This window comes from Eupeodes corollae, chromosome 2 (genome assembly GCF_945859685.1).
Source record: "Eupeodes corollae chromosome 2, idEupCoro1.1, whole genome shotgun sequence".
NCBI classification, from domain to species: domain Eukaryota; kingdom Metazoa; phylum Arthropoda; class Insecta; order Diptera; family Syrphidae; genus Eupeodes; species Eupeodes corollae.
In genome coordinates this window covers 91,468,408-91,475,612 of record NC_079148.1, presented here as the reverse complement: position 1 = coordinate 91,475,612, position 7,205 = coordinate 91,468,408, and the positions used below count along the sequence as shown (strand labels likewise).

General features: G+C 34.1%; 1 protein-coding gene across 1 annotated transcript in view; it reads left to right on the top strand.

The window, feature by feature from the left end:
- The window catches only part of LOC129945116 (uncharacterized), a 100,706-nt gene that overhangs the window by 72,539 nt on the left and 20,962 nt on the right, over positions 1-7,205 (top strand). The gene's annotated exons all lie outside the window — the stretch shown is intronic.

Below are 7,205 nucleotides of genomic sequence, written 5' to 3'. Positions count from 1 at the left end.
ACGGAATCAGTGAAGAAAGAACTCGTGACAATCAATATGATGGAACCTGTGAAATGATGGCAGGAAATTTGCTAGGCATAGAGAAATTTAATAAAACAGACGATTGTCCTACAGATTATGATAATTATAGTATTTCGTCCGACGAAGAACCAATCGAAGAAAAATCTGTATGCGTTGACTTTTCGCAGATGCACTTGGACAATAACACTGAAGATCATGTAGAACACGTTGAAGAATCTGATAAGGAGTCCGATGAAGACATATCCAGAAGTGATTGTATTGACTATTTCAATGGAGCTGCAGGAGGATGTGCTTCAGAGGATGAAGTTATTGAGATGTCTGGGAATGAAGAAGAAATGCTAGTTGCTGTCAGCAGCTCCGATGAAGAAGTTCAAGAAAACTATCCCACAATAGATGTGCAATTCACATCGGAAGGAAGAAAGAAAAAGAGGGAGCCTAGGCCAGCGCAATCACATTTCCTTCAAGTTTCTACCAATTGTGAAGAGTCTCTGACAGACATCGAGAAAATCGACCTATCAGCCGCTGAAGACAGTGGTGATGAAAATTCAATTCCTTTTGCCAGAGCTGTTGTCATTGATTCTCCAGAAAATTCAAACACAGATGTTGAAGACATAAATATAAGTGAAGCAACCAAGTTTTCAGAGGACATTGACATTTACAATCTTCCATCACCACACCGAGAAATGGTTCTCATACAAGAAGATGAAAACGGTGATCCCATAACAAATGTTGTGGCTATGGAAAACGATTTTCATTTCGGTCTAACCGATGCTAACCATGATGACATTCTTACAGATATCGAAGATATTTCCAGTGCACTTGATGACATCAATGATTTTTCAACCAAAGAAATTCCCGACATAGGTTCGACATTTGAAAATGAAATTTCACTGTCTTCTGAAAACTTGAAAACATCTGCATTCAAACGAAATGATTACCTAGAAAATTTGACTGACACTGAAGAAATATTTGTGTCGGGTTCGGTGCGCAGGAAAAAGAATAAATTCAAAACTCAAAAATCAAAACCAAAACAGAATAGTCTACATGTGTGTATGAGAAGGGATTCTTTTGAATCCGATGAATCGAACATATCATCTAACAACTTAGAAAACCCAAAACCACAACCAAAACCAAACAGTCCAAATATTTCTAGCACTGCTGAGATATACAATAACGAAAGTTTTACTGTGGTCCATGAAAAATGTATAAATATGTTCAATGTGCAAAAAGAAAGGAATTTCATTAAAGGATTGAAAGAATGTTCCGAGACACATACCGATGTTGAGTACGTTGAAATAGATCAAATTAGAGAAAATCAGTGAACTAATTTTCCCTTTTTAACTAAAGTCAGACAATAAACATTATATAGTAAGTATGTGAATAATACTGTACGCACACTGTAAATACATAAAAAGCAAGTAATTTGATAGCTAGTGATCAGTATAATTGTTGTCAAATTGAATTACCAATAAATGTAAAAGTTACTCTGCAGACATTTTAGCTTGCCATTGTCTAAAGCAATTTTTTAAAATAACATATTTATTAACTATGGCTCTGAGTTAATGCTATATTCTTTAAATGTAAGAAAGTTTCTGTGATCATAAATACTATATTTCTGTGTTGTTATACGACAACTTGCACCAATATTTTATAATTCTATTAATCATCGTTTTAAAATGTAGGTTCTATTGAATTATGATCAAGTTTTTTGTTTTCTTCTTTATTTTTCATTGAAATACAAATTTATCAACGAAAACAATACTAATATAATAATTAACTCCCGAAATGTTATTATTGAAATCAAGTCTGTCCTAAAATCTATTCAATTGTTTGAATTGAATACTACATGGCTTCTTGGTACTGAATAGGAAAATCAATTAACTTTTAACAGAATGCACAGCTTGGTCACACGAACTTGGTCCTGTAACTAAGGAGCGTGTTTGAAAGTAGTGCCTGCAAAATAAGTTTATATTACAAGATTTAAATGCCATTTAATTTCTCAGAAAAACCTTAATTAACTTTCCATAGAAAGTTATTGTGATCGGTTCGATTTGACGAAATGAAGACCAAACGCGCTAGACAACCTTAAATGACATTGTCAATTTGAAGCAACCAAAACTGGTTCTCCTGCTTCACCCTATCTCTTCGGTCCCTATCGGAAACAATCCTACTGAACCAAAGGCACTCGGCTCCGTCCAGTGCAAGGACGTCTCGACTGTAAAGGAGTCGCCTATCTACAGTTTTACGGCTGACGTGTTAAATTAGCAGTTACCCTCCCTATCCTGTATCAGCCATTGATTTTCTAAATAGAGAAAAGTTTCGGTCGAAATGTTGCCAATTAAGCTTTTAGTCGACGACATCGCTCTCGCAATGTGACTCCTATCAAGCTTCAGCAAGAAATTATCTATTCTAATTATGTTGGTTCTGTTGTTTAGAACCTGGTTGGAATGGCAATGTTTGTACTTCGACTCTGTTGTTTTATTTAGTCCAAGGCAACGTCGCAGGCATTGTCTCTCAAACACCCGAATCTTTTCCATTTGAGATGGGGCAACTTTTAACCATACCGGGCAATCATCGGCCGCATAAGGGCCATGTAGCAAATCACCTTCACCCTGCTGTCAGGACGGCTGCTAAGAAACAACCGTTTTGTCAGGACAATGGCTCGTCTAGCTCTCGCCAGAGCAGCACTCATATGTCTGTCGAAATACAAGTACTGATCCAACCAAATGCATTACTACACTTTTATTCGTCAGGGGCTGTGGATTTGGTCCAACGTTCACTAGATTTTTCAAGTTCTTTCTCGTATCCCTTGAGGCTCCATACAGCGGAGTCCTGAACAGAATAGTTTCGCATTTCTGAATGTTGATTTTCAACTTCCAGTCATCGCAATATTGCTGAATCTTATCGAAGTCAACCTGCAAAAGTGTCTTGATAGCCTCAATTTTTGGGGCCGCTCAGACTTGCTATCAGATCACTGGTGTAAATGCTGAATAAGATAAGCGAATTAACCGGTCGGTCCCTGTTAAAGACCATTTTTAATATCAACGATTTTGGTAGATGTTACATTCCCAATTTTGACAATAAACCGTCTACAGTTTTGAGAGGTGTCTGTGCGTGCGTTTGTACGTACGTTTATACAATCGATGTCAAATCACATGATCATGGTGGCTAGTTGATATCGCGACGATAAGAAATTACGCAGCCAGGGAATGTCTCTTGCAATAAAGCCATATTCGCTCGAGTTTTGTGGCATGTGACACCGTCTTGTTGAAACCACGTACATATTCTCCAATATTCTTTAATAGCAGGCAAAAAGAAGTCGATGTTAACATATGACTAAAACACTCCGAATTGATGGTGACAATCGTTCCATCCTTGTTTTTAAAGAAGTAAGGTCCAAAGAGCGCACCCAACAGTGACTTTTTGTGGATGTAATGGCCTCTCTTCAAAAAATTGTGTATTCTCAAAACCCAAATACCACAATTTTGTTTTAACATACCTACCCACCGAGCGAGAAATACGTTTCATCGCTGAAAAACATTTTGTTCGAAAAATCGCCGTCCACCGCCTGTTGTTCAAGCACCCAATTGACGTATGCACGAATGGTCAGCTGGCTTCAGTTGTTGTGTGAGCTGGACTTTATATGGATGTTGGTGTAGATCCAAATGCAAAATACACAATAATGTACCTTAAAACAAGCCTAATTCCTAAAAACGACTAGGAATTAACACATTCGGGTCTTCAGCAATACTTTAACCAATCCAGTCTCTTCAAATTTCTTCACAATTTTGCCAATAGCTTGCGTAGTTGGACGATTATGTAAACCATAATCTCCTCTTAAAGCACAATATGTGGCTTTGCCAGAACCAACATTTTTGTAGAAGGTTTTATGTCAGATTTTGAACTACAAAAAATTGGTATAACAACTTAATTTGACAAATGTCGAATTCCAGCCCTATACATTTGAAACTGCAAAAAGAATAACCCTTTATTAGGAAAACAAAGAAAGATATTAACTTTAAATTATTTATCTTACACAAAATATTGTTATAAATTTGTCCTTAAAATTTTAAGCAAGACAATGCAAGACGCTATTAAGAAGGCAAACCTCAGGTGAAACAACATCACCACGTGTCAGGTCACGAAAAACTCCTGGCCAACAATAGATTTAAAGCGTTCAAAGTGCTTGCTACCTCTAAACAGCTCGCATATAAGCTCGATAATAGGTGTCATAACCGGACACTGTCTAATAGGAATGCACGCCACGTGGTTAGGCGTATTCTTAAATGACTTTTGCAGAAGCTGTATTTACGAGGAAGAGGAGGAAAAAGTTCTTCTCTGTACATGCCCTAATCTAGCTCAAAAACGCAATAATTACCTAGGAGAATTCTTCTTTAACGATCTAAACGATCGAAATTATATCAGCATAATCAGCCTCTTACGTTTTGTAAAGTACTCAAACTGGTTCGATTGAGCTTAGGAGGTAGCCTCAAGGTTCATGTGGTATCACAATGGGCCATTAAACTGGCCTAAGTGTGTCCGTTTCCATCATGGACAGCCACTTTAACCTAACATAAGCAGGACAAATCGTCAGACGAAATGGGAAGTTATCAGTGTCGGTCACATCCCAGCCTCTTTTTTTATTCTTTTAATCGTTAAATAAATGTATAGGTATATTTACGTCGTGCATTTAAATTTCGTTAACAAATGTTGATTCATTTTTGATGTATCGATATAACATTTTATTTTATATATGTAACTATTTTCTTAAAATTCAAGAAAGTCTACATTTTTGATTATTAAATATTATTTTTACAATTTAAGAGCTTGTTAAAAAAAAATGTTTAAATCGGTTTATTAAAAAACCGACTAGGAGTAGGTGTTTTTCAAAATATCGGTAAAACAGATCATGACCTTCCGTATTAACCTACGGGACACCCTCCTTAATCAAAAATAACTCTTATGTGAGAAAAAAAAAAACATGCTTTAAAAACCTACTAAGCATTTCCTCTCCAAAAAAGGGATACTTGATAAACGTTGCTTTAACTTGTTCGCAAATATTTTGATAAAATAAATGAGTTATCATGTGCTATCCAGCGTTACCACTTTACTTCAAATGAAGTAGATCATACTCCTTTTTTCAAATAAATTAAAAATCTACTCCCTACTTCGCACTATCATCAAAATATTCAAATCTCTTAATTTTTAAAATCTGTGTTTCTACCTCCTTCAATTTTAATAAAAAATAGACTGAATCTACTCTTTTTTCTCCTTATCACTCTTGTATGTAGCCTTATAACTTTCTAGAGAATTAAAAATCGCTTAAGTATTTGCGGTGAGGTTCCGTTTTATCTAATGTATAATAGTTTAACCTTTTTGTCATTCTTATTTTCGACATATAGGACCTGTATGGCAAGTTTTGCCTTCGTAAACATTCGTAAACGAATTCGAATTCAAGGTTTTAATCAAACATGGCATTGAGTTAACTATTATGTTAATTTTATTTAAAAAAAAAATAATTATATTTTTATTAATTACACAATAGATATTACATTAAGTTTTTAACATTAAAGATCTAACTTAACGGAGACCGAGAGGCACGCGAAGGTTTGTTCGAAACTGCTCGAGGGCACAAGTCGTTCTGCCTGCTTGTGGATGTTCTTCTGTTTTACGAAACCTCGGTTGATCTTTGGATGCTGCTTTACTCATTTGGGAAGTCACGTACGCCTTTTTGGTCAAGTGGCTTCTTATCTTCTATGCGGGGGTAATTTATGGTTTTTATCGATTCCAGATGTCATGCACACATTTTGTACAATGCGCATTTATCTATTGTATCTTGTGTGATGGCTATTCTGGTGTTTTTATGTTTTCCAGATGTGTGGAATTAACTCATTGCGATGGTAGAGAAGTCGAAAAAAGTGGACCCCCGATTCTGTCGGCTTGTCTGCATACCTTCCTGTTGTATTCAAACTAAAAATAACAGTAGTCCCAAAACAAATTTGTACGGTCAAAAATCTATAATTCTAATTTTTTCAAAAACAACCGATAGTTTTTTTTGTTAATTCTTGCTTAAATTTGTGTTCTTAGTTTGGCTTCATTCAATATAAGATATATATTTTAATATTGCCTCAAAAGTGTATACACAGAACCGTTATTTTGTGTTTAAGCTTTTTTTTCTGTCAAAAATGTCATTGTTTTTATTTTTAATTTAAAAACAAATCTCATTTTTTTAGAAATTTGATATCTTGAAAATGGGTCATCATTTTTTACAAAATTGAAAGACAAGACGTCTAATAATAAGTTCAAAAAGTTTAAAACTGTATACCAAAAATATTTTTAAACTAAAATTCAAACACGATTTTCAAATACAAATTTTAAAAAATTATGGTTTTTTGAGAAATCAAATGGCATTTACATTTTTGAAAACCAACTTTTTTGCAGGTACATTTTAATTCTTAAAATACAGGAAATAATTTTAAACATACTTTTTTGGATACATGAGCGAGTTCATGCGAACCAGTCGTGCATTTAATTTCTTTTCTGTTTGTTAACGTTATTTGTGTTAAGTTGTACTCCAGTGTTGTCTTGGATTTGATTTTTTGTTTTCAATATAAAAAGATATTTTCAAGTTGTCCAAAAACAAAAATAAAAGGTTTGTTGATGTACTGAAATTGTATTACGATTACAATAAACATTCCTTGTAGAACTCGTTCATTGCAATCAAAATATATATACTAAAATATATTTAAGCAAGACGAGCCCAATCTTTGCGTTTTCGTCGCCAACAACCAAGAATTAATTTAAGAAATGTTACATTTACATATTGAAGTATATGATATGAAGGCTTAAATAATTCTAGTTATTTTTAATTTTTTTTTATTGAAATAATTTAATTCAAAAATATATAGAATAATATGCAAAGGATAATTTTTGAAACCATTTTCACTTCCATTCTTCGCAATCTTCTTCACTTTTTTCTTAAAATCTACTTAAACTTTTTTTTGAGAAGTGGTAAAGCTGGTGCTATCTGCTGTTTCACAGTTTAGTTATTCCTCAGAATAAAGATAGATGAATAGTTCCTTATTTATAGGGATGTTAATATTTTAAAATCAAAGAAATAAACAAATAATGAGTTCTTATATAAGTTGTTTTAATTAAAGAAAACATCGCTACTTTTTGTATGT